At 42.9% G+C, this 21,317-nt stretch overlaps 1 protein-coding gene across 8 annotated transcripts in view; it reads right to left on the reverse strand.

The window, feature by feature from the left end:
• The window catches only part of LOC135247895 (gap junction gamma-1 protein-like), a 64,111-nt gene that overhangs the window by 20,720 nt on the left and 22,074 nt on the right, over nt 1–21,317 (reverse strand). For 5 of the 8 annotated variants that reach the window (XM_064321864.1, XM_064321858.1, XM_064321861.1 and 2 more), the window contains one exon: nt 13,653–13,725. The exons of 1 other annotated variant lie outside the window; for it this stretch is intronic. The gene's annotated coding sequence lies outside the window, so the exon portion shown is untranslated. Of the gene's footprint in view, nt 1–13,652; nt 13,726–15,180; nt 15,293–21,317 lie in introns of all 8 variants that reach the window. 2 more of the 8 variants (XM_064321860.1, XM_064321859.1) reach the window with 2 other exon arrangements.

Here is a 21,317-nt window from a genome sequence, read left to right on the forward strand (position 1 = left end):
AAATGGAACCGAGAATAAACAACAGAGTGAACCAAGGCAACGCAATCGACAGAATTATTGTCCGTCCACTCATCCATCACTGAAGCAGCACGCTTATGGATTCACTTCACACTGTCACAACGGGCACCTGTAATTCACCACCGGCAGGAGAAGCGGGGTGGGCTCAGGTGACGGGCGGCTCGGGGGGAAACGCGCGCGGACCTGGGAGAGGAGGACCTAAAAGCCCGAGAGTAAAGCTGAACTGGGCTGACCCCTACGGCGGCCTCACGCCGCACGGGCCCGGCATCGCCCCCCTCCCCCCACCTGTAATATCAGTTCACCGTTGAACACACAGCTGCCTCCAGTTTAAAGTGCTCATCGATCTTACGGCAACCCGGTGCTCGAGCTGAAGGGGCGGCGCCCGGTGAACGGTCAATAAGTCATCGACGCACAGTCGTGTTCAAAGATGCTCTAATTTTATTGGAAGTATTACGTGCATGTGTGTATGTGTGTACTGTATACGTGTGCGTGTGTGTGTGTGAAAGAGTGTAAAGTGCGGGCATGCCTGCTTGGATGTGAGAAGGCGTCTGTTTGGAAGAGGGGGACAGTGTGTCATAGAGGCGCACAGGGAACTGTAGGACCATCAGTCATTGGAGACGTTTCCGGGACCATGGAGAGCCCCCTCTTTACAGTAACGTTCCTGTTTCATGTAATGTTCTGCCTGGCCACACAGGCAATATCCAACAGGCTAATGACCTGGACTGCACACAGGGGGAGCCGGGGAGAAACTAATCTGGTTTCCCTGTTTCCACTAGCGTGATATATTCTCTACAGACAACATGCCAATGCATGGATAACTGCCGCTGCATTTAACCCTGTTGGTTCTGAACATCATACATTCCTGCTTCTTGCATTTAGCCTTGCCGAGTGACTGTAACGGCACCGCAATTGACTCAGTTAAATTCTGAGTGAATGGAGCGTTTTAATAACCCGTCTCATTAACGGTCATTCTGCCTCCCAAAAATCCACCATCTGGCAGCTTCGCGTAATGATGCATGCGTTCTGTGTCCAGACTGGGTGCAGTGGGACACCTTGGGGCAGGGCAGACTGTGTGTGCGTGTCCTCGCAGGGTGCCCGTTGAGTAGAGGAGATCATTCGTGGGGCAGAGGTGCCGCTTTACTCCAGTCGCACTGACGCTCGAGAAATCCCCTCCGCGGAGTTCTCTGAGACGCTCGACGGGCGAGCGTCGCCAAGTGCGCGCTTCAGCGCGCCCGCCTCCAGTGTCATCGTTAGCACCATTACCATCATTTCTGAGGGAGCGGCAGCAGCGCTAATGTGACCGTGCCAAACCTGCTAAAAGCCTTCGGAGCTCCCGCAGCTGAAGGCCGATCGAGATTTCTGTGGAGTGAAGCGGTGGCAGCTTTAATGAATTAAATATGTATGAGTGTATATGTACGCCATTTTCAACATAATGCCATTTAATCTTTTTTGACAACTTGTGGAACCCCCCATGGAAGCTGAAATTTCACTTGGGAAATTTGAGCAACGTATCTATGGCAACAGTCCTGGCAGGAGGGACAGTTCTGCTTTCTAAGCAAACTAGCACATTTCATTAAAGCAGAACTGCTGCGTTACTTCCTTCCCTTCAGTGTACAGCGGCGGCTACATTTCCTCTCAGGTAAGACGCTGCTGAGAGGGTTTATTTACGACAGCACATTGGAAACAAACTGAACACAAGGCTATTTAACAGTACATTCCAAACAGTTATCCAAAAAATATACACTATGTATTTTTAAAAAAGTAAAGAAGTACAGAAAAAACCTAACATAAAAAAGGTTAAATAAGTTTGCATGAGGTTGGTGCTTCCTTCCCTGTATCTATTCCAAGTCTGCCGCTACACAAAGAGCGATCCTGCTTCAGGGCCAAAGGCTTGTGTGCGAAGCGGCCGTGGAAAAGGAGGGAAAAACTGAATGAATGAGAGGCACAGGGGGCGATGACGAAGACCGGCGTGGGCCCAGCCAGGGGTCAGCTGGAGGGGCGACGATGCCCTCGCCTTTCATCAGCGTCCCGTAACAGGCCGGCCATTGAGCCGAATTCCTGAAGCCCGCGGCACAAGAACTAAACCCCCTGCCTGCCCCTCCCCCAGCCTTTCTCATTTATGCTTTCCTGAAATCGCTCCCCCTCTCCACCCCCCTCCCCCCGCGCCACCGCCAAACCTCGAGGAAGACAGCCTCCCTCCCCCCCTTACCAGCCTGCCTGTCTGTGGCCTCATTTATTAGGCACATCAAGACGAGCGGACAGCAAACGGGGAGCAGAGGCAGTGCTGTTGCAAGCTGCTGCGCCCTGGGAGATCAGCCACTAATTTACTGTGCAGCACAGAGTGCAACGGAGAGAAAAAGAACAATAGAAGGATTGATTTTAGGATATCAATAATAAACAACTATGCCGTTTAATGAACCCTTGATATACAGAGAACTACACTGAGAGAATAACTACGTGACTATAGTGAGCTGGGGGTATGGATGCTGAATTTCTTAACAATTTCACAAAATTTTCTTCTGAAAGAATCCACACACTGATGTGTGAACATAACTGCCAGTCTGGGTGAAAGAAAGGGAATAAGAGAAGAGGGGATTTGTATTCGTTCTGCACTGAAGGAAGAGATTTCCAGTGCTGAGGGCAGGTCACAAACTGGAACTGGACCTGACTGTGCACATGACGAGACTCGCAATTGGAGCTGCCCACAGTAAATGGATGTGAACAGAGACAATGGTGAGGGAGACCCGATCGGCCGTGGCTCTCCTGAGTATGATGGGGCCTGAGCGGTTGGAACGGCCAACTAGAGCGTCTATTGGAGTGCTATCAGCCATAAGGGGGAACGAGTGATTACCTGCTCCTGATACACATCGCAGGTACACCATTACCTGAGGAGCTGTACACTTAGAAGGATGAGCACCTTGCACACCCTTGAGCTGCAGGTCACGCCAACATGTTCCCAGACACTGCCCTGGTCCTTACACTGACCTGTGGACAAGCTCTAAACATTGGGGTTCATCAATCGTTTTTTGATCCGTGATCAAAATCTGGGAATACGCATGGCCACATCTCTAGTACGAAGTGTGGCTGGGTCTTCGGAGGTAGATGTTCCTTCTTCGCTGCCAAAAATGCACATAGCCTTTGAACTGCAGAGCCCCGCAGCTCCCTTCTGTCCAGATGTCTGGCACAGCCCGGCAGCCTCCAGCGTCATGCAGGGCCAGTAAACGAAGCTGTTTGTGGCGGGGTCTTGAAAGGAAACTACCAGCTTGCATGCATCTCTTAAACAGAGGGCGCATGCTGTGCCGGGGGGGTGGGGCGACAGCATGTGCGCTTGCCTTTTCTGTCTCGAGCGATGATGAGGGCTGTGCACAGAACAAGTCCTTCTCTGAAGGCCTGACAGCTGACCTGCCCCCATCTTACACTTTTCCTCTCACCTCATCTTTGTGCACCTTTATGTGGACCAGTGGGCCAATGGGTCTAATTGTCTGCTGCCTAGTACCCTGTTCATCTTGTTTCTGTCAGTGCTCAAGAGCACTTCCAAAATTCTCACCTTAACTGACAGTACGGGCATAAGCATTTCTCTGACGGGCAGCACATTAACCTTGAGCCAGCGAGAGAGCCATAAATCCATTTGCAACCGGACCACTCTGAACTATCAGGATTGGCTATGACTGGTGCCATTAATAGACAGAGGTTTGCAGTGCAAGGCTATTACAGTGAAGTCACATCAGTGCAGCCAATTACTTTTAAAAGCTCCATCGCCATATAGTCCATGTAGTCATCACTGCAGAGCCATATGCTCACAGGCCTTCACTGTTGTGCTTGAACTGTCAGACTGACCCCAATATTATTAAGAGCTGGCCTTGCTTAAAAACCTAAGGTGGTTACAAAGCTGGACTGTGCAGGGGTAAGGGGAACCTTACCATTACCCCTATGGAGCATGTAATGGGTATGCCATATATAAGGCTACAACAGTAATGATTTTTGGTTTTCTGCTCATGGGCTACCATTAACATTAACTGATCATTAAAACAGGTTCAATTGCAAGGTTAATGTAACACAATTTTGCAGCACAGCATAAATATGCTGTCCTCAAAAAAGTATTCACTCATGATAAAGATGAACAAAAGAATGTGTGAAATAAATGAAGACAAGGACCGATCCTTATTTAAATACTCAAATGTGGAAAATATTCTACTTATTCTAAATTATTCAATGGAATCAACTAAAATAACACTTTTCTCTCAAATGATAATTTATTTCCCATAGAAATAAGCGTCACAAAGATTCTCACTCCTGTCTTCCGTTTACCCTGCCTGTGCAAAGATAACACTGCTGGGGAGTCTTGAGAATGAGACGGTCATCATAAAAATAGTAATTTTGAGGTCAGTTGATCTTGATTGTGAGCATGCCTTTGAGCTTCCTGTTTGAGCTTCAAGACAGAGGGAATCAGATCTCCAGCCAAGATGACTGGATACTTGCTTCCGTTCCATGATTTTGTTGACCTTAAAGGCATACTATACATTCGCCGGCCACTTTATTAGGTACACCTGTTCAACTGCTCATTAACGCATCTAACCAGCCACTTACGTGGCAGCACCTCAATGCATTTAGGATTGTAGACATGGTCAAGGTGAACTGCTGAAGTTCAAACCAAGCATCGGAATGGGGAAGAAAGGTGATTTAAGTGACTTTGAATGTGCATGGTTGTTGGTGCCAGACTGGCTGGTTTGAGTAGGCTATTTCAGAAACTGCTGATCTACTGGGATTTTCACGCACAACCATCTCTAGGGTTTACAGAGAATGGTCCAGAAAAGAGAAAATATCCAGTGAGCGTCAGTTCTCTAGGCGAAAATGCCTTGTTGATGTCAGAGGAGAATGGCCAGACTGGTTCGAGCTGATAGAAAGGCAACAGTAACTCAAATAACTACTCGTTACAACTGAGGTATGCAGAACAGCATCTCTGAACGCACAAGACGTCGAACCTGAAAGCAGATGAGCTACAGCAGCAGAAGACAACCCCAGTACTAGCAAGGTGTACCTAAAAAAGTGGCCGGTGAGTGAAATTTTGCCGCCCTTCTAGACTCTGTTTGTAATCAAAGAGGTCTCCTCCTCCATCCTCAGCCCCACCCACACCTCCGTTGAGAACACAACCTTGAGAACTACAAGCAAAATATCAAGTGAAGAGGTGAGGTGGTCAGAGATATTTTAAATATAATTTTAAGCAACATGAATTCCATATAGATGGTAACAGTAATTAGGCAGTGTTATAACAATCTTTAAACTGAGTGCACCCCTTAGAGCGTGGGAATGTCATACAGTAGCTGCTCAGCAGAGCTGTTGTGGCTATTTTGCGTTTTTCCTCATTCGGTATTTAGCCATTCTGGACATTGAGTTAGAATTGGCATGTAAACACGGAACCGTATGTGGAATAAGTAACATATAAAGGCCATAGGTCTGTCATAGCTAGCTAATACACTTGTGAAGTGTTAGAATTTTTCATGTAGTTATCCGTAGGCCATCCAAATATATATCTGATCCCAAACCACAGGCTCCGTAGCCACACCCACCCCACACAGAAAAGAGCCCCACACCCAGAAATGTCCCGAAAACTTTTCAGAATAACAAATACAGGTAAAAGGTGCACAAATTCAGCAAAAGTGGTTAAAGACTGAGATTGCCCATGCATAACAGATATACCTGAACATAGTTATTTTATAATATTTTCATGTAAAAAATCTTGCATAGTATGCCTTAAACAACAGCTCCAAGAACAGTAGGTCCAAAAATGCCTCATAACACCAGACCTCCACCACATTTCACAAGAGGGATGACACTGTTTTTGTCCAGCAAATTCAGCAAACTCCAGAGGCTTATTTTTGTTGATTGAGGGATTTTTCTGGCAACACTTGCAAAAATCCAGCTGGCATGGAGGTGGCATCTAAAGGTAGATTTAGAACCCTTTTTCTCCCAAGATGAAACCAAATTTTGCAGATTTCCATCTGTTGCCCATGGATTTTTCTTTGCCTCCCAAACCATACCTCACTGTGAGCAAGATGCACTGGTGTGCCTGAAAAGGCAGGTTTACCACTGTTCTGGTGGTGTTAAACTTCTCTATTACTGACTTAAATGTGGACAGTGGTACTTTATTTTTTATTTATGTTATCATCTCCTGACTTGTGAAGGTCAGCAACGGTTTCATCCCTTTCCTCATGGTGATGGATGACACATTGATTTTACACAGGTACTGCCTTGTTTAGGCCTATACCCCAGTGAAAGAGGAAGCCATGGGAGGACACTATACAGTCCTAGGACCTAGCTAACATTATTTTTAAGTTAATGAAAATGGAAATATTGAAAAATCATTATGCACCTTTTTAACAGGGTTAAGTTTGTTTTACGGTGCTAACTGTACCGCTCACATCCACAGGGCTGGGGAAGGTATCGTTCGATCCTCCATTGATAAAGTGCTGGAAGTGTCATTAGTTACCGAATAGTGGCTGTTGGAATAACAATACCATGTCAAGGTTTTCCAAAAAAAAGTAGCCCAAGAAGCGCTTGATTATGTTAGCTATGCTTCTAGAGCAAGTTTGACCATAAATTGGGTCTTCTAACTTTCACTACTTGTAGGGCTATACCCCATTTATGCTACATCATTGTGGGAGATTGAACCTGTATAGCCTAATTATGCACCATATCTACCTATTCTGGCAACTCCATTTTACTTACTTTCTAATCTATTATCTTTTTAAATGTTAGTTTATTATATTGTTTTACTATGTTTTCCCTTCGCATACACAAGGATGCACACAGGCTAACATTAAGCACTTCATTGCCAGCAAACAACTGTCCATCTGTTGTATTGTTAACTGCATTTGGCAAATAAACTGATTTGATGTAATCACTGGGCAAACTAGCTAATAGACTAGATTTGTTATCTGATGTTATTAATAGGCAGACTTGTAGCTTACCTTCGAGCAAATGTATGCGTGTTGGTAGATCAGCTGTCAGTTGACTCAACCCAAACTGAGGGTAATTACCAATATGCAAGCATACTTTGGGTGAATGGGATTTGTTCATTTAAGTTTTTTAATTCATTTGAACATAAAAACATTTTTTTAAAGGATTTTTCACACGGCACACCTGACCTTGCCTGACAGCACACCAGAGTGCTGCGGCACACTGGTTGGGAAACGCTGCTTTATTCAACCCAAACTGATGTAATTTCACCAAGGAAGCATACTATGGGTGAAGCGCTCAAAGCTGCCAGACAGAAAACCTTATTAAGATTACAGTCATCGTCAGTGAGTCTATTTTCAATGTTACGTATCATCACTCATCCATTTCTTGGGAAACTTTAAACAAATTAGCAAACATTTCAATACAGCCACTATTTCAATAAATGACACATTTTTTATGTCAAGAGCACAAAAAGACCAAATTGTGATGATTAGATAAAGCCGTTAACTATCCTCTGTGCCCTAGGTTTAGCTGCCCAACCCATAGCAGGCTATGTGCACGGCTGGCGTAAACAAGGACCAAGCCAAGCCAAGCAAGATCGTCAAGGACAAATTATTATAAGCAGTTTGGTTAATTGACAGCATCCAGCAGCGTGCAGTAGGAATTACGTGGGTCGCCCTCTTGAAAATAAATGACTATTGACTAGAGCGCTGTGTTTGGTGTCAATCTGAGGTTACCCATATGATTGAACGACCCAATAGATATCTCCCGCGACCCAAACTTGGGTCACAACCCATAGTTTGTGCACCACTGGTCTATATAATGGTACTGGCATGAAGCAGCGAGTGTGGTCGTCCACAAAGTTTTTTCCACAACAGAGGCTTTTCCAAGTTTGTCTTCGGCTTGGGGAATGGAATGAAAATAACACCCCACCTCCCCCCAGATGTTAAGGGTAAGTTAACATGTCTGTTTTGGAAGTTCCCCAACAATAGCTCCACAAGAAGCTTTGCAGCCAAAGTTTTTCCACTATCAGCAGCAGTGATGTTGCAGACAGCGTCGGAGCTAAGTGCCGGGAGAAGTTCAACCATTTCAAAGCAGGCATTGGTCGACTGCAATGTCAATCATAATTTGCTAACAGTTGATTGGCTGCTTTCATCAGATGACTTTAATTAGATGCAGTTGTTGGCAGATGCAGCTCGATGTCCAATGGGGAGAATTATTGATTATGGGACTGGAGCACTCATAATGAAATCGGGAAGGAAAAAGAAAGAGGAGAAAAAAGCAAAATAACCGAAGTTTGGGGCTTTGAGCAGACGTGTGAAGTTATCTGAATTCTGTGTGTTTGCATGTGGTCAGCAGGTACATGCTCGTAAGGGCTAACAGCCCTTAAGTACATGTACCTGACAAGGGCTAACAGTCTGGTCATTTTTTATGTATAGGAAACCCTAAAAAGTGCCCAGCTCCTGGTGCTGTACAAGACCTGAGGACCAGCTCAGTATAGTGGCGGCTTTGATGTTCTGCCATTTGCTGGCTTATGTCCTTCAATGATACCGGATGTTTCAAGCTTTACGGCTGTTAATGAAAACAATATAACGGCTTCTCTACCATGTAGCATCATGACAAGAAAGCTAGAATGGAGACAATTCCTACACTCCTCCATGTCCCAGGCCTGTAGATGGAAATAGTATTGCTCGGCTTTCGTTATTTACACATTCTGCTATTGAGTCCATGAGATTTACTGTTTATGGTGAATACTATTTGTTCTCCATGGAAGAAATATGGCACATTAATCAATACTGAACAAGTCGGGACTGCTTAGTATGCCAGTTGTTGATGGATTGGTGAAAAGATACGATTGTTTCATTTAATTTGGAGATACTGTGGAGGAGAATGGTCAATTCTAACGATTAAGGGTACTTCTCTGCGAGTCTGTAGTGAAGAGAAAATCAAAGTAGCATTCTTGTTAGTGGGAAATATAGTGAATAAGATTACTCTTCTCTTTGGACGAGGGATGTTATAAACTCACAGAAATAACATAAAATTACGCAAAAACAGCCATTACTCAGGCCAAGCACTCAGCCACAATTAACTAATGAATAAACTGCCAGTCTATACTGTCGCAATCTTATAAGACTATATATCAATTGATTTTGAAGTTACCACACATTTCATGTTATAGAGCCCCCAAAAGGCCAATTAAAGTGACCTGACGGTAGGTTCCAGAAACTTAGATGTACATTTATATCAAATTTCATAATCACATGTCAATGAGTTAGAGAGATTTTAAATAGCAATTTCAATTGGCTTGTTGTAGCCAGTATCAGATCAGAACCTACAGGGCATGCATCTATATATGTCCCTAATGAGAGAATTAATCACACAAGTTTGGAATCTATGTAAAATAATTGTAATTATTGTTAAATGTTTCAATATTTGGAGCTCTGTAGTGCCACCGTGTGTTTTGATTGGGCTAACATCTTAATGTGACAGTTTGGATGAAAACCAAGTTATGTCACATTATATCAAACAGTCTGAGATTTTTTTGTTTTTTTGAGAAGTCACTGTCACACCCACGGGTTTCAATGTCTCTAGATAAAATGGGGTAGGATTTATGGTCATTTAAGAATGCTAGTGGTCATTCTGATTTACACATTAGGCATTTGGATGTGGCAAATTTTGTAAAACTGACCAGTGGAGTTTTGCCAGAGATGACAAAAAAGTGTTGTTGGAAAGCAGTAAGATGAAAAAATGATGCTAATACTAATACTAATACTTATTATTCTACTAAGAGGCTACTACTACAACTACTACTAAAAACAATGGTAATAATAATACTAGCAGCAAACACACTAGGGTGCCTATTTACCTGTGGTGCTTGGGCGCATAATAATAATAATAATTAATAATAATAATAAAATCAACAAATACCGTAAGGTGCCTCAGGGCTTGGCCCCCTAATTATGGTCATTTTAAATCTTGCTCAAAAAAGTATGACTTCGCTAACTAAGGTACGCTAAAATATAAAATAGCATTCCAACACATCAAAGCCATATTGAAATAAAAATACTACCACTTCTGTATTCCTGTTAATAATGCTACTTTTATGAGTACTTCAATAAAACAGAAAGCACGGTGCTGGAGAAGAAATTATTTCAGCCTCCCCATTGCTGTGCACTTATCTTTGACATTTTATTTCTCCAAGTGTAAGAACCCACGGGTGGCACAGCAACCTGAACACTACTGAACCCCTTCTACAGAACAGGCAATCTCAACTGACTCCACAGCTCTGAACTAACTGCAGACATATGGCATTATTTTCATGTCCTTGGACAGGCCAGAGGGATGCAGTCTTATAGACATTGCTCATCACAAGCAACAGAACAAACTGGTATCCATTAGATTATGAAAAGACGGCACTCGTCAGGCTCATAATTCCATCACTACGAGCACCACCAATAAAAGTGATTTCAATTCAGAACATTCTCAGGTGCTGCTCTAGTAACCCATGTAAACATTTGCCATGCTTGTTGGGCTCATAGCTATATAGCAACACAAACAGTAACAGGATTACTTAGCTCACTAAGAATAAGGATGCCTGATGCTTTAATCAAACGAGACTTACCACTGTAGCCATGTTCTTCAGGGCCCTGCAAACCAATGGCTAGGAAAAACATATGCAACACTTTTCTACTTTTTTCATGAGACACGATTGTCTCCAGTGATCCAAGATCTATGTCACTGTTTTGATGAACACTTGCACCTAATACATCTTTCCCATCTTTCTCTGTACACCCACAATTGAAAATAAAGGACATTCTCTGGATATTTCTGGATAATTATTTGATAAGGAACTGCATACTGAAGGGAAGAACACATTTTTTTCACATCCTGTTGGCAGACAGGTAGGCTAAATGTCTCTAATTGAAACAAACGCTTTCAAACAAAGACATTTCAGTGGCTTCAATCCAAGGTTTGAAAAAAAAAAAAACAAATCGACGCAAGACTAGGCTTTAAAACATCTTCTGAAAACTAGACTTGCATAGTAACAAAGCAGAAGGTTATTTTCATCCATTGATACTGCTTGTCCCAGTGAGGGGGACCAATATAGAAGTACCCTTCAGAGGGAGGGGCGGGTGCCTGAAATGATAAAGCACCCCGGCCAATCAAATCCATTATCATAAATCTTCTAACACCAATCAGATTTGATTGCAGAAAGCCTATGCTAGAAAAATTAACTAAGCTTTCCAGAGATTTTTTTATCAGAAATTGAGCATGTGGAATTGTGTCTAGGCAGGGACGAGCTCTGGGGCACAGAGGCGGAGACTCCTCAGCACCCTGGACTCTCGCTCTTTATGCACGGCCTCGTCTGAACAAACAGGGAGCGTGTGATTCTCCATGGAGCGAGGCTTTATGTGAATATGCTTCTGTGATGAAAATCTTGTTTTGGGGTGAAAACGGTGGTAACTGAGATTGTGAACTCTTTTATCCATGCAAGTCCAGACACAAGTGAAATAATCTATATTATATTTATACCACATTCTGTTTTTCAGATCGATCAATGGCACTTAAACTGCACTGTGATGCATATCAGTTTAAAATGCAGATGGAACGGTCACAAATGCGAAATCCAATTTTACTAAATGTGCAAGCATGGGTCCTCTCAAATTCAGCTGCTACAGCCTGGTGTGCCTTAGGCTGATCTTCACGCTGCTCCTTCAAAACCCCTGTCAGGTGGGCGGGGCAGTCATCCACAGCCTTGGGAATCTGGGAACCACAGTCTTATTGGCACAACGGTAGCTCAGTCTGCCAGTAACTATTCATCATGCGCATAATCGATAGCCACCCTTTTGTTAACAGGATGAAAGAAGTGAGAAATGTTGCAACTACTTGCTGATTAATTTTATGAATGATGAACCAGAGAACAATGGCTTCTCATTTCAAGATGAAGTAGCCAATGTTTTTAAATGTATATACTGTAGTATACACATACATTCACTCACACATACAGTGCTTAGGCTTGACAGGAGAATATTTTCCCAAAGCCTAAGCAAGTATGTGACTCCAAGGCTGCAGGCGACAGCAAAGTCCTCATTCAGCTGAGCCTCGTGCCTGATACACAGCTCCGAGAACAAAAGTCCCCCAAACACAAAGCTCTCTCGACAGCTGAGAGCCCTTCTGCCAGTCAAGCGAACCTCTGACTTTCGCAACGAAGCCAAGCAACACTTGCCAGGGTTTTCAACGCTCTTTTTCTTTTTGATCAGAAACAAATATTTGTAGAAGAATGTCCTCTCCAAGTAAACCCAGAGCCCCCATCGGAATTCGAGCAGCGAAGGAAAGGAAAGAATTTGGGAGACTGGGCCCGTGGGCCCTGAAAGGGAGTAGTAGCCCTGTGAGGCGGTGAACACCGGTACGCGGTAACTTATCTCACGCTGACCGTTTCTGATCTGTTTATTAACTGGGCCGGGATGCCAGGTCTCAGCGGCTGCCGTCTGGGCAGTTACACACAGAATAAGAGAGGGGCTGACATGTCGGTGCCCAGCTGCTGGGCTGTGGAGTGAGTGAGCGGAATGACCCTGCTGTCTACCAGGCTCCAGCAATAAGGATGCAGGTAAGAGTAAGAGAGGAAAACTGCTGGCAGGATGACAGTGGAGGGGTACTGGGAACCAGCCAGTCCTACGGGCAACCAGGGACCGTCTGTTTCTCCCTCGTTACACACAAAGCCGCACCCAGAGACACGCAGGCTAAACTGGAACCATCATTATCTTTTCCATTAGTCAGTCTTAGATAAACCCCTTGGGCAAAAAATAACAAGAAACACAACACTGCAATCGTCAGGCCTCCACAGGGTATTATGGGGCACCTATGGTCTCCCAAATGAGGCCCTGCATTTCAAATGAAGGGTGTGTGCTGGAGTGCGGCTTTTCCCCAGTCCAGTTTGCCTCTACAGGGAAACCAAAATGAACTCCACAAAAAAAAAAAAAAAAAAACAATCAGCCAGAATATTTGAAAAAACACACTTGAAACACACACTTGACACTCTAGTGTTAAGCTCTTCATTTTCACCGAGCAAATAAAAGGAGACGACTGCAACCTGAAGTTTCTGAATGGCCAGCAGCACTCCCCCCCTCTAATCAACGTGATTACTGCCATGCTGAGGCTTTAATATCGGGTCTTATGGTTAAATGACTCAAGCTATGTACAAATGCTACCGTACTTAAACGGCACTTGATGAAAAAAAGGACACGCACTATTTTGAGAGCTGCTTCAGTCTAAAGTGGCTTTGCGGTGTGGCAAGCTTGCATGTTTGTGGAATGCTGAATACTGTTATGCAACAAATGACAGGCTTTTTGATCTTACATTTCACTGCCCTTCGCACAAGAAAGGGATGCCAAAATGATACAATGTAACTTTTTTACTCGCAAAGCGACCAAGTAATAACAGTCAGAGGAGACGAGAAGTGAATGTGGATGGAGGGGATGGAAAAAATGACTAATGCCTCTGACCCGGGGAAGCTGTGTTCCCCTGGTCCCTGGTGAAGCACAAGCCCACCAGCATGACTGAATCAGTGAGCCAAGGAGCGGTGAGGGAGAGCGAAGGAGCACTGGGTGGAAAGCCAGGGAACAGGGACAGGAAGTTCAGAGGAAAGCAGGAGTTGGAGAGAGTGTTGGCAGAATTACCTGTCCGCTTCCCGTCTTTTCCCGCTTCTTCCCCACTTCTGACGGTCACTTAAGCGGGGATGTGCCTACGGTCCTGAAAATGCACAATACACGGCACCATTAAAACCATTACCCTGAAGGGAAGTGAGCACAACCCTGGAGTTGTCCTTGGAGTTATAAGTATTCTGTGAATGCCTAATTGTTTTTTTAGTTCCTTTAGGAATATCTGGGACACAATGTTGACTATATTTACAACTATCCCCAAAATGCCCCAATGTAACCACTTGAATATATTCAAATAAATACAACATTATATTTACATAAAAATAAATGCCAAAGCTATCAACCAGTAAAGCAGACGTTTACCAGGATTGTTAAGCGCAATTATTTTCTGCATTTTAGTGGGTAATGTGTGGCAATGCAGAAGTGGAGGAGGAGGGAATTGTAAAACCGAAAACCGAGTTAACTGATTGTCTTGAATCATTTTAGCTGTGCAACTTGTTCAAGCATTCAACAAATTTTATCTTTTAAGTTAAACTTTTAAGTTTTACATGTTTGAAATGAGCTATAATGGACCAGTCCTATTTTAAAGCTAAGGCCAGTCAGTTCTTTTAGTAAGACTGGCATTTAGGTTTTACGGTGGAGGAAAAAACTGAGGCGTGGTTGTTTAGACGCAGGAGCCTCTGACTCGGTTATTAAGCATGGCCTCAGATTAGATCACGTGACATCCAAACTCCTGTTGTTCCTCTTTTGGGACATTACTTCAGATCAGATGTTCAGGAGAGATAATCTTCTCATTCATGGTTGGTTCAGAGTTTTGGATCATGATGCTGCAGCTTAGTGCAGGATGTCTTATTTAAAGACAAATAGGCTACCTACTACATAAAAATAATTTTACCATGGCAATGAGATTAGGCAAGAAGGGTGAGGGGTGAGTTCAGTAGGTGAAAAAGTGAAATTATGCAGATTAAATATTTTTTATTTGTCTACACTTGAGAACACTATTTTTGTTGACAATAAAATTGTGTTTGAATTGCGAACTGACAGCCCTGATTTACAAGATACCTGTGAGACAGTTTGTGACTGCACTGCTATGTCCCTTACTCATAGTGATACTCAAGCTTCATGGCTCCACACACCCCAAAAACCCCAAACAAGCATGTGCAAACTAATCAAAACAAGACAATACCAGACAAAACAAAACAAACAAAACAAAACTTTTCTCTCTTGTTTGTTTTGAGGAGGAATGCACAGTCTCGCTCTCTCACTCTCTCTCTATTTCTAGTCTTCCCGCTCCTATTCCCCCAACTCTCACTCCTTCCAGTGTCCAGATCACAATACAGTTGTGAAGCGCTCTAGAAAAGCAAATGAAGATTAACCATAAGATGACGCATCAGGGTGAATTAAATCACAGTGACTCAAACCCGAGAAATACACTCAACAATCCTTTACTGGCACAATGCTGAACAAGAAACAAATAGGGGAGGGGGGAAGGAGGAAGTGACTACAGATGGAGGGATGGAGAAAATGACTAATGCCTAAGACATGCCTTTTGAGTGGAGCAGCCTTCCCCAGTCCCCCTGTCTTTCATTAGAAAAGCCACTGTTTCCCGGCCCCTTGGGGATCTGAGCGCACAAGAGACCGTGATCGTGGGGGTGAGTCTGGGAAACACAATCAGAAGATGGCTAATTTCACTAAGAAGAGCAGAAACTACACTCTGTACTATACTCTTATTTTATTTTACTTCAAATGCTGCAGTGTCCCAGGGTAACCTGAAAAGCAAATGAAATGTATTATTGTTCTGATTATGATTATGATTATGATGATGATGATGATTATTATTATTATTATTATTATTATCATTGGTGGTTGGGTCCTAGCGATTTAAAGGTAAACCTTAACACACAGAAAAAACATCAAAAGACTTAATCATGTCACAGTGAAGTGGATTATAACTTGTGATCCATCAGCCAGGTCTTGTGACTTTGCAGGGCAGATTGACAACTATTAAACAAGAATGCATGACAACTCATCCCACTTCAACAGTTCTAGTAGTATGCATCAGGCTACATTGAACACACCACATATTATGAAAGACAGAATTCACAGAAAACAGACTAAGCCATTACCAAGTGCTGCTACTGGCCACTGTTAAGTACAAACAACAAACACAAGGTTTTATTGTTGCTTAAAAGCAACAACACATGTGTATGGCGAACTGACTGCTTTGCAATTTAGCTTGTCAGGAAGCTGTATTGATGTTCAGTGGTCTGTAACACTCCTCCTTGACAAGTGTCCACCGTACATCAGCAAAAGACCCATCACTGGGACTATGAGTCAAACTGGGAGCGCAGAAATAACTAAGAAATTGTCTGTTCCATTCAGCTTCTCCTGTGTAAATATAAACGGCTGGGTGTTTGACAGTACCCATTAACACCAAAATTCAAACCAGGGCTTAGCTCATAGCCACTGCCAAAACAATGATCCAATACTTTTTTTTGGAACACCCAATGTAACTTTATCACAAAGAGCTTAAAGTCTGTCCATAGATTTTTGTCTTCAGATTTGAGCCTGTTTTCAAGATTCCATGTCCCTTTCATTCCCCTAGCTACACTGCAGTAAATTTGACTTTTCTGTGGATAATTATTGTATTGTACTTCAGTGATAAGAACTGAAAGAGGCAATAACAACTACACAGTAAGATGGCAAACAACTTGAGTAAAGTGTACAATAATTTTTGATTAAAAACACTTTTGCCAGGCTAATCACATTAGGTTTCGACAGCATGATGACACAGTACAATACTGACATCTTCTTTACCACTTAAACCCACCCTACTCCTGACAGGCTCAATCTGCAATGTCTCACACATGGACCCCACAGGAGCCTGCATTATCAAGGCTACATTAGCACACAGTTCCTCATTATAGATAATTTTGGAACAGAAAATTTCTGTTGAATTTCCATGCAAAACTGACCGAAAAGCCCATTGGCTTTACTCATTCCAGTCAGTTTTTAAGCAATGTAATACTGTGGCCAATCATCAATCCAATTAAATACACACATCTGCCATCCACAGGCGTGATATCTGGTAAAGGAGAGGGCACATTGACGGCTCCATATTTATTTACAAGGTTTCAAATGAATCCTGAAGGGTGTATCCGCAAAAAAAAAGCGCAGTTCATGAACGCTTTCCATGTCATATTAATCACTGATTCACAAAGTGATGAAAATCAAGTGACCACGCAACCATGCCCAAATACGTTGGCGAGTGCAGCTGACATGTACAATGATTGGTTATGTCACATTTGAGTTGCAAAGCATGACGCTTCGACCATGGAATCAGCCTTCATAAGATATTGTTTGATTGACATCGGTGACAAGGTTGATCTTAATCTCTGCTGCAACTTAGATGTGAGGCTGTGCCACATCTCAGTTGCCTGAACACATATTATGTATTACATATTTTTCAGCTCACTTGGCTTAGAGTCAAGCTATCACCAAATGCAAAAATAAAGCAGAAGGCCAGTTTTGCACACACATCTTTTTGAACAAGTGCTGATTTAATGACATTCTTTGGAAACTTGCCAGCCATTATATTCAGGATTTGTTTTAATTTAGCATACAAATAATAGTGCAGGAAAAAGAATGGCTCAAAAGAGTCACCACTGAGCCACAGATGTGATGGGTTGAACAATTTATAGAACTGAACCATTTTGAATGAATGATTTTTACTAAAATAACATGGTTTTTGTAGTCTTCTGGCCACTTTTAACAGAAGTACTAAACAATGTGGCTATTATGGTGAGTTTAGTGTTGGGAAAGCAAGTAGCCATGTTGACAGCTTATGCGTTTCTAGTGATCAGTGGCTTGGGCACTTCAATGGTGTAGGCTACAGCTGTCAGTCAGTACCACAGAGTATATACAGGTACTGGGGGGTACGGGACTGGAAACAGCCTCGTCAGCAAAAGGGCAAAGCGTTTCTTTTCATAAAACGCATGTTTGCTCATTTTATACTCTGACTCCTTTCATATTTCATCTGAAAAAGAGCAAAGGTGATTTTACTGACTTTCTGTTGTTACGGAGGCAGATGTCAGCCCAACGCAGCGAAGCTGAGTTGTGAGTTTGACACCAGACACATCCTCCTGCAGATCCTGAACAGCAAGACCGTGCTGGGCTAAACCTGGATCTCTCTCTCTCTGCCCGCGGTCTCCAAAGAGCCACTATGATAGGACTGGTAAAAGAGGGGATTCTAGGACAAGGAGCAGGGGTCGCAAGGCTCCCCGGGGGCGGACACGTATTAATCTTAAGTTTCTTTCACAGCAATCACTCAGCCATGATCCCCGCCAGCAAGAGACAAGCAAGGTTCCGAAGAGTGGCCTTCTAAGCACCCGTCACATGCCCATTGGTTAAGAACTGAGATGGCTACCGCTTAATTTCCTTATGGGCAATACCCATGTGCCTACGTACATGCACATGCCTCAGGCTGCAGGCTGTAACATGCACCTGGAGGACACCATGACAGAGCACACAGCTGGGGCACCAGTACCATTCAGCAGTGATACCGCCTGACGCTGGCTGAACTGATAAAGCTAGTTATGGACCGGATTGCTCAAGGGGTGACTCTCATTGCCTCAAGTAGCTACACCACATTTCAAGTACGGGCCTCAGCCACAATATTCATTATTTGGCCTCAGCATTTCTGTTAATCTATCTTGTCAATTTCAATTACTTGGAAAGAAAGAAAACCTTAAGCAATTTCACAATTAAAATAACAGAGGCTCTTTAGTGTGCAAGTGGGGTCTGAGTATTAACAGTTGTGAGAGATAAAATTGCTGTGATTTTGCACATCATGTGACACTTTTAAACAATTTAAGGTTTAATTACTCCATGTTTTCAAGTCTGAACATGGGCAGTGACTGACTCATATGGTTAAGTGAGATTGGTTACATTTGTTGTTTTACTTATTTTTCCTTTTTATTGAATTTTTAACAATACCAGAGTTTTAAGCCATTCAGGAAAACTCACAAACGGAGAAAGGCATAGCCATAATAACAGACCAGTTATTTGAAATTCGATACCCCCAAACATCTAAACGCCTGACTTGCTGTGGCCGTTCCGGTGGTAAAGTGCTCGCTCTCTTTTCCTTCCCTCCATGGATAGGCAGATGGCTGCCACTGTCACTGAGGTTCAGCGGCCTGTCTCTGACCCCCATACAGCCAATCATAAGTGTGCCGTGCAGGACAAATCTGAGCTTTTATGACACAGGCTGTATTTCTTTTAATGTGCATGAGGGGAGCACCTGAAGTACCAAAGCCGCTAACATGGCTTCCAAACCTGTCTTCCTGCTACAAGACATTCATAGTATCCGTGACAGTGGTATTATGCGTCAATACCAAAATCAAGTGACTCAAGGAACTTAAGGGTGGATTCCTGAGTCAGTCCATTAGTACCAAATTGATTTCTACACCAATCAGACAAGGATGGCCAAGAAATGCAACACAAATCAAAATCAAGCCTTCCAATCACACGGCAAGAAAAAAAGGCAGCAGTGTATGGATGGTGACTGAGACACCATTTATGAGAAAACCTATTTTTTAAATGCTGTGAATGTGGCCCCATTGGTATGGATGGCATTATTTCAGGCAGGGCAAACCAAAAACCCAAATGCATGGTGTGGAGGAAGGAAGACAAAAAAGAGGGGCAAAAGGGCAATTCAATTAGTGGGAGAGGACAGCTTGTATGAGGAGATGGCCTCAAACCTGGAGGTTTTAGTTTACAAGGGAGTATGTGACACACGGAATAACCAAGCTGAGAATGCCATGGCCAAAATGGTGTAAAGTTAAATACACTCCATTTCAACAGTCTGTACTCACAGCAGCGGATCAGCTTGGAGCCATGCCCATCGTCACCAAGCACTTTGCAATTAAATTAAAATGTACTGGAAACACCCAAACAGTCAGCTGGAGTCTGACACACAGTAATTTATCAGAATGCAACCTGGGCAGAGTCACAAAAGCCTGACCAGATTTCCACTGCATCTCTGCTGTTTTCAGGCATTAATTACTCATTTACTGTAAAATCTGGACTGCAAAAGGAATTGCTCAGAAGGTAGGGAATACACATGGATGCAAAGACACTTATTTGTCACCCTTGACAAAGCAGGTGCTGCTGCTGAAGATGCTGGCTTGCTGTATGTTTGCTATCATAACATCTCAACTGCAAATGTGATTCTGTGACATTTTCAAATGATAATGATATATTCAAATATTGTTTAAAATAATGTATTATTCATTTTTAAAAATATTATTTATATATTTGGCTTCACGGGTGTTTCTGATTAGTCAGGTGTGTTCAGTTGCTTCCTTACTGCAAGTAGGCCTATAACAGAGCTTTCAGTATCGAGTCTTGATTCTAGGCTTCTGATTGCCTTTGGAGTCTGTTATCGTCATTTGTCAGCATGAGGACCAGAGTGGTGAAAGTCAAGGAAGCCATTATGAGGTGGCGAAATAAAAAAATGTGCGAGACATAGGCCAAACCTTAGGCTTACCAAAATCAACTGTTTGAGACATCATTAAATAGGAAAGAGAGCACTGGTGAGCTCAGTAGTCACAAAGGGCCTAGTAGGCCAAGGAAGACCTCTACAGTTCATGACAAAATAATTTCTTCATTCACCATAATGAATAAAAAAACCCCAAACACCCGTCCGACTAATCAGAAACATTCTTCAGGAGGCAGGCATGGGTGTGTTCGTGACTACTGTCTCAGACTTCACAAACAGAACTACAGAGGCTACACTGCAAGATGCAAAACATTAGTTAGTCGCAAAAACAGGATGCCCAGGTTACAGTACGGCTGCCACAGTACTGGCTCACTTGTCTTCATTAATGATGTAACTACTGACAGCAGCAGAACAAATTCTGAAGTGTACAGAACCATCTTGTCAACTTTAGTTCAACCAAATGCCTCCAACCTCATTAGACTGCACTTCAACCGACAGCAAGACAATGCTTCCAAACAAACTGCTAAAGCAACAAAGGAGTTTTTCACAGACTAAAACTGGAAAATTCTTGATTGGCCAAGCCGTTCACCCAATTTGAATCCAACTGAACATGCATTTCATATGCTGAAGAGAAAACTTAAGGCAGCTAGCCCCCGGAACAAGCAGGAGCTGAAGATGGCTGCAATAAAGGCCTGGTAGAGCTTCAGATACTCAGCACCCGGTGATATCCACAGGTCGCAGACTTCTAACAGTCATTGCATGCAAAGGATATGCAACAAAGCACTGAACATGGCTATTTTCATTTACATGACATTAACATGTCCCAAACATTACGGTGCCCTGAAATAGAGGGGTTACGTACAAAAAGTGCTGTAATTTCTACATTGTGAAACCAAAGTGTATAAAAATACCCTTAAATAAAAGCTGAGAATGTGCACTTTAAACATTTAACAACATGTGAATTGTTTGATCACAATTCGACAATGTTGGAATAGAGTCAAAAAAAGTCTTTGTCCCAAATATTATGTGAGTGTCTATATATATATATGTGTGTGTGTGTGTGTAGTACAAGCCAATTACAATTTATGAATAATAATAATAATATATTTTTTCTGAATTCAGTTATGGTGCATTTGCTTTAAATCAAAATCTATTCTCACTACATGTTCATAGGTTCCATTCCT

Source organism: Anguilla rostrata, chromosome 2, assembly GCF_018555375.3.
Source record: "Anguilla rostrata isolate EN2019 chromosome 2, ASM1855537v3, whole genome shotgun sequence".
Classification (NCBI taxonomy): domain Eukaryota; kingdom Metazoa; phylum Chordata; class Actinopteri; order Anguilliformes; family Anguillidae; genus Anguilla; species Anguilla rostrata.